The 7,327-nt window shown below is 34.3% G+C and overlaps 1 pseudogene; it reads right to left on the bottom strand.

Annotated features, from left to right (window-relative positions):
- Nucleotides 1–251: 251 nt before the first annotated feature.
- On the bottom strand, nt 252–587 carry LOC149267279 (oleosin pseudogene; annotated as a pseudogene).
- Between the last annotated feature and the right edge of the window lie 6,740 nt (nt 588–7,327).

A 7,327-nucleotide genomic window follows, 5' to 3' on the forward strand; every position in this document is an offset into this window, starting at 1 on the left:
TCATTCCATCCATGATCTTCTTCACATGAAGAAACAGTGACTAAATTATCCAGACCTATAACAACACTTCTAAAATGACCCTAAACTAAAAGTTGCCTCTAATACTAAGAACATATTGTTGGACCAACAATCTAATTTATATTTGCAGCAGCTGGACATATTAGACTTAGAAACATTACTAACTATAATACTTAACATGTGCCATGATGAAAAAATGTTATGAAATATGATCAAGACCCCCCTTGGGTGGCCTAATCACCCTTGTTTTGGATATAACCCCCGGCTTGGTCCTTGACATCTTTGGCCTTGCTGGCAATGCATTGGCATGTATAGTTGACCTTATCAACACCAGGTGGATTTTTTCCCCAAATGTAGTTAACAATCCATGAAAGTGAAGAGAGGGCAGCAATTCCAAAGCCCCCAGCAGACAGAAAACCAATGGTGGTGAGAAGCAGAACAGTCCCAACAGGCACCAATACTGGGCTAAAGAAAATCAGCACAGGCGTTGTAACAAGAAGAGTTACCACAGTCCCTGTAAGGGTAATTCCAGCCAAGAGCAATAGTGCCCCTCCCACAGTAATGGCCATCATCATCTTCATAACTTGTTGGGCAATGGGAGTGTTCCCCTGTATCTTCTGCATCAACCCTTGCACTTGTTGCTATTCATTCTCTGAAACTATATCTTTCTTCTTTTCCATACATGCTCTAGTTCAACTGGTGGAGAAATCAAAGAATTTACAATAATAATCCAGCTGCTATATTAATAGAGAACACTAGGAGAGATAACGATCATGTAATAGGTGGATTTTCTGCGTTACTGTATACAATAATGCTGGTACGAAATAATGTCAAAGCTAAACATGTGGCATTCACAAGGTGGCACCACAATAGCTTTCCATACATTTTATAAAGCTATATCGAAAAAACATTACATTGTTCTTTATTTAGGACATAGATTGCCATCTTTCAATAATAGATAGAATTTTATAAAGCTATTTTAAAAAAACATTAAATTGTTTTTTATTTAAAAGGAAAAATTACATCTTTCAATAATAGGATATGAAGGTGGTTCACTTTAAGAAAACTTCCAGTAAACGGTGAGCTGTATTGATAAATAGCAATTCATGGTTTTAACTTTTAAAAGACAATGCATCTTTGCAAACATCAGAATTAAGAATTTGTTCACTGTGTATCTGAGCACAAGAAGCTATCTGTAGTTGTGATGGACAGAAGCATAGCCATGTTAGAAAGATGCCTGAGAGAATTAAGTCTATCCCTACCCTCACAGTAGTAGGGAATGAACAAAACTAGAAAGCAACAAGAAAGAGACCTGTGACCTCTCAATAATTATGATGATAAAGCTTATGAAGATCAATTCATGATGACATGAAGAATACCATTAAAAGAAATTTCAGCACATTATCAAGAGCAAATTGATGATGATTGATGAGTGACGTTCTGTCACTGAAAGTAACAACTCATTCCATCTATGATCTTCTTGACATGAATAAACAGTGACTAAATTATCCATACCTATAACAACACTTCTAAAATGACCTTAAACTAAAAGCTGCCTCTAATACTAAGAACATATTGTTGGACCAATAATCTAATTTATATTTGCAGCAGTTGGACATATTAAACTTAGAAACATCGCTAACTATAATACTTAACATGTTCCATGATGAAAAAATGTTATGAAATATGATCAGGACCCCCTTGGGTGGCCTAATCACCCTTGTTTTGGATATAACCCTCGGCTCGGTCCTTGACATCTTTGGCCTTGCTGGCGATGCGTTGGCATGCATAGTTGACCTTATCAGCACCAGGTGGGTGTTTTCCCCTCATGTAGTTAACAATCCATGAAAGTGAAGAGAGGGCAGCAATTCCAAAGCCCCAGCAGACAGAAAACCAATGGTGGTGAGAAGCAGAACAGTACCAACAGGGACCAATACTAGGCTAAAGAAAATCAGCACAGGCGTTGCAACAAGAAGAGTTACCACAGTCCCTGTAAGGGTAATTCCATCCAAGAGATACAATGCCTCTCCCATAGTAATGGCGACCATCATCTTCCTAACCTGTTGCACACTGGGAGCATTCTCCTGTATCCTCTGCATCAACCCCTGCACTTGTTGCTATTCATTCTCTCAAACTGTATCTTCCTGATTTTCCAGACATGCTCTGGTTCAACTGCTGGACAATTCAAAAAATTTGCAATAATAATCCAGATTTTATATCAATAGAGAACTCTAGGAGAGATAACGATCATGTAACGGATGGATTTTCTACGTTACTGTATCCAATAATATTGGTACAAAATAACGTCAAAGGTAAACATGTGACATTGACAGGGTGGCACCAGAATAGCTTTGCGTACATTTTATAAAGCTATATCAAAAAAACATTACATTGTTCTTTATTTAAGACATAGATTGCCATCTTTCAATAAGAGATAGAATTTTATAAAGCTATATTCAAAAAACATTAAATTGTTTTTTTATTTAAAGGACAAATTAATATTTCAATAATAGGATATGAAGGTGGTTCACTTTGAAAAACTTCCAGTAAACGGTGAGCTGTATTGATAAATAGAAATTCATGGTTTTAACTTTTAAAAGACAATGCATCTTTGCAAACATCAGAATTAAGAATCTGTTCATTGTGGTAATTTTATAGCCAAGGTATATGAGAGTATCCATTTGTGTGCTAAGATTGGAGATGGTCCAAGTACCTCTCTGTAATGTCCTACCCTTCACTTTAATAATTACATTATGAATAATCAAATTAACTCTCACAGTTTGCAAATTGCAAATGATAGTATTCATCTCCACAATCCTCACTTCTCTGAGAAATCAAGTTCTTTTGCTTTAATTTGCATATACTATAGATTTATGAATGGAAGATTTTAATAAGCTATGTTACCATTAATGTTGAAATTCAATTTCTATGAATGCGATGAAGGTTGATTTTTTAGTGTTGTGTGTGAATATATTGAGAGTCTCATGATTTTATGATGTCATTCATCAACTCATTGACGAGTTTATTTGTTATGGTTGAATTTTTGTGTTTTTCAATTGTGTCACAGATATATATTTCCCAAAATTGATTGTTTTCAAGTTATCCCTCTGTAGTTTGGTTGCATAGTGGATTACGCTCTTTCGAGATTTCGAGTACACTCTTTTGAAGTTTTGGTAGTTATGTGTGTGATTGAAATACATTTAAATAAGTGATCTAGAATCAACTAATTAATTAATCAATTAAATAGTGGTTGATCAATGCTCTTATCTATAAATCATTAACCATAAAACCAATATGTAAATCAAGAAATGTCGACGCTAGAGAAAATATTGTTGACAAATATTTCAAAAAGTGTGCTCCAACTTCATTGATGTGCATAACAAGGAAATTGATCTTCCTAGACACGTGATTTTACAAGGTGCAAGGCGAAAACAACTAAAGGTGTCTATCTGAAATAGGCAGAGTTTTTGAAAAGTCAGTAAAATATGTGGATGTTGAGCTATTTTAGTTTTGGCAATGAGACTAACACTACATGGATGACCAAACATTCTTATGATGACTGACATAATCAATGGTATTTCCTTTCAATTGACCCAAATCCATAAATAGGGTTATGGTCCCGATGACCCATCTTTCATTTGTGGCATGCATCGTATGAAACACATTGGTTGTAAAGGTATCTCGTAAAGAAGGACAAACTGAAAATCCATTTGTAGGTGACTGCGGCGTATTTTCCAGATCGGTGTCTATCAAACCGTAATAAAGCAGGCTTGGGCTGGCTTGTCTATTGGATGGTAGGGGAGATGTTAGGTCCATTCAAAGGCACATAATTGATATTAATTGTTCATTATGGAGTTGTTTTTAGTGCAACTTTTTGGACTTTCGGGTGTCAGAATATGGCAGAAAAATTTGAGGTGAAATCTTGATTTGTGTTATTTAAAATGGTTTTTTGACTATATATATGGATTTAGCACTCTGAAAAACCCTTAGTGCATTTGGGTTGTGCAGGAGTTACCCATCAAACTTGTGATTTCAATAAATTTCTGATGGATTTTAGAGAAATTAGACCCAAAAAACCCACCGAAAAAGCTTCCAAAAAGTCGCACTAAAGACAACTCTATTCATTATGACCACTTTCTCAGTGACCTGAGAAATCTGTGGTGCTTAAATACAATGACCTAATAGGACCGAAAATCCAACCATAGAGAAGGACACTGCGAATGTCCACGCCATTTTAAACAAAAATAAGAAACTAGCAAAATGACTTCCACACTTTACCAATGAAGCCTTGCAATCCAAAAGTGTGGCAGATGCACAATACAAATTTAACATACAAAAACACATGATTTCAAATCTTCCATTGATCACCCAAAAAATTGATTATTACAATAAACTCAGAAGGATATTTAAACTTTTTCATCTAGTCACTAGCCTAAATTAACTTTACAAGCACATACACTCTAAATTCTACTTTTCCCAAAATATGAATTAACTCTTAACTTGACTCAGTTAACTGACTCTCCTAAATTTAGCCAACTCTAATATGGGGAAGATTATAGTTTCTAAGAGATAGGTTGTGGTGCAGAAGATGGTTTGTGCAGAGATGAAAGATGCAGAGGACGATTTGTGTGGAGGATGAACCATCCTAGCACAATATGAGTCAATATCGCAAAAATCAATTAGTTATCTTGCCGTACTGAACCCCATCCTAGTTAAAATATTGTTGAGGATTTGCACACGAAACTTCTCCTCCCATCCCACATGGTGTACCTATATTGTAACTATATGACCTACCAACTCCACAACATATTGCTTGAACTTTATTGATCTCTAACTTTAGACAACATTTAAAAAATATTATGATTAATTATAAATTTTCAAGAGCGCAACTAGGGTACATTATATAATATTCACACCATATTTTTATAGTCCATTCCAAATTCCCACTACTTCTACTTTATTTAAACCTCACACCCTATCCTAGCTTTCTCCACTTTCATTATTTTCAACAAAATTAGCAAATTATAGGGTTTACATGGATCTAGTTATGGATGTTTATATTTTGGAAGACTATGAAACAAGATGACCGAGTTTCTTTCAACAATATAGAGGTCGCTGATGAGAAGAAGTTCCAAATTCCAAGACATTGGAATATGTTGATCTTTGTTAATACTAATGATAGCCGCAACAACATGTTTAAGAAAGACAGACTTTTCAATTATTTCGGTCCATAAACCCTTGCCTTACAATATCAATAGTTTCCATGACCTATTGATCAGAATAGTTGAGAAGTAGATTGCCTTTGTTATGAGTCCTAAAACATATAGACCTAATTTTCTGAACATACTTTTTTTTTCCCAAACTATACTTATGCCTTTATTCTTGTCTACCCAAAAATTGAATTCTCTACTTTATATGTTGTAAAACAAAACTGAATGATGTGTATTCGCAGAGCCTCTGGCCATGTTTTAAACAAAATCGATGACAATCAAACCACACAAATTTAAAAATTAATATAATCTTTTAACAACAACAATAATTTAATTTAATTGTTTTTCATAAATTGTAAAGCTAGACATGAAATTGTTAGTACAACAAGCGAATCAGACCAATTGCATTGATTTTGTTGAATCAAATATTTTATAAATAAATTAATTAACCTAAACCTACATACTTTTGCTCATTGTGGTAGTGCAAAATTTCAAGTTCACATGCTAAATAATATTTCAGCTTGTCATTCAATTGGATAACTTGTTGTAGTTGTTAGGATTTTTCTAGTCTCCTTGAGGTAAATTTTTTCGACACTTCAATTTAGTTTTGTTTCGTTGCCCATTAATTTTGGGGTGGCACTATTAGATCCAAATCTCATACAATTTACCATTAGTGAATCTTAATGTCGACTCATTAACGTTGCCTGAATGTGCGGAAGTATTGATGTGTGAAAGGAGGTGGAGCCTGAATGTGCAGAAATATTGATGTGAAAAAGTTTTGTTGTGTGGAAAGAATTTGGGTTGGGATGTGGAGAATTATTCTATGGGGAAGTGTGAAGTGCTAAGGAAGAATCTTTTTATAATTAATACAATATAATAGGAAAAAAAACAAAAACTAATTTACACAATGGCAATGCTTCTTAGTGGCAGAAGAATTCAAATAATTTCCAAGTGTCTGAATAATCCAACTTACATCGCTCACAACTAATGTAGTTTTGTCTTGGCTTTTATGTGGATGCTCACCAAGCTTTCATCAAACACAAAACCTTCCCCAAGCAAGATGTAACCACCAGAAAATCCAACGATAAGGTTGTTCCCTTAAACCTTAGGGTTCCACATCTCTTAGTGTGCATATTTATTCTTCCCTTAGAATCATGAAAAGGATGTTTCTATGTAGCATCCTTGCCAGGAGGCATGCACAATGACTCAGCTATTGTTATGAGTGTGAATATTAAATGATTAGTGTCTTCCTAGTGATGTATAAGACTCACAACACAAATGTAGACTTCATTACACTTTCTTTTAGAAATTCTCTAGTTTATTCTCGTTAACAATTCAGAACTATAACTAGAGAACTTTTGCATTAAGGATGTGATCCATTTAACCATTAGGCAAGGCTACAATGCATTTTTTCATTGAGATCAATATTTAGTGCCCTACTAGTGATCTATAAGACTCGCAATGCAAATTTAGACTTCATTGCACTTCCTTCAAGAGAAACTCTACAACTTACTCATTTTACAATGAGACAGTATAAGTAGAGAACCTCTGCATTGAAGATGCGATCCATTTAATCATTAAGCGAGGCTTTGATGTAGTTGTTCATTGAGAAAGAAAAAGAGATTGTTTTAGTAAATTTTTTTATATGATTTTAAATCCATTCAAGTCAGAAGCTAGAGCAAGGAATGTATCTTGGGGTCCATGATTTGTAATAAAACCAAAATTTTGTTATGTACTGAGTCAAGCTTAGAATCCATTGAATAGAAATTGGCATTTCTTGCTCTCGTTATTGAAGTCGGTAAGGGTCGATAACTATTTTCTCTAGTTATTCATGTCCTCAACAAGAAATAATTGTTTTCTCTATTCTATTAATGCCAATTATATTGCCATGGTTATGTAATGATATGCATGACATGGAATCTATGTGTCATATTTTGTGGGCTACTGCTAGTGTCAAACCTACCAACTAGTTGAATCAATGACAACCTCTTTAAGATCTCGATTTTCAGCATTCATGTCAATATAAGAGTGTTATTAAAGAATGCAAACATTAAAACACATGTAATAGAGACAAGCTGATATATCAAATGATTTTCACT

This window comes from Pinus tabuliformis, chromosome 6 (genome assembly GCF_031772625.1).
Source record: "Pinus tabuliformis cultivar Carrire ecotype Pingquan chromosome 6, CPIR1, whole genome shotgun sequence".
In the NCBI taxonomy this organism is placed as follows: domain Eukaryota; kingdom Viridiplantae; phylum Streptophyta; class Pinopsida; order Pinales; family Pinaceae; genus Pinus; species Pinus tabuliformis.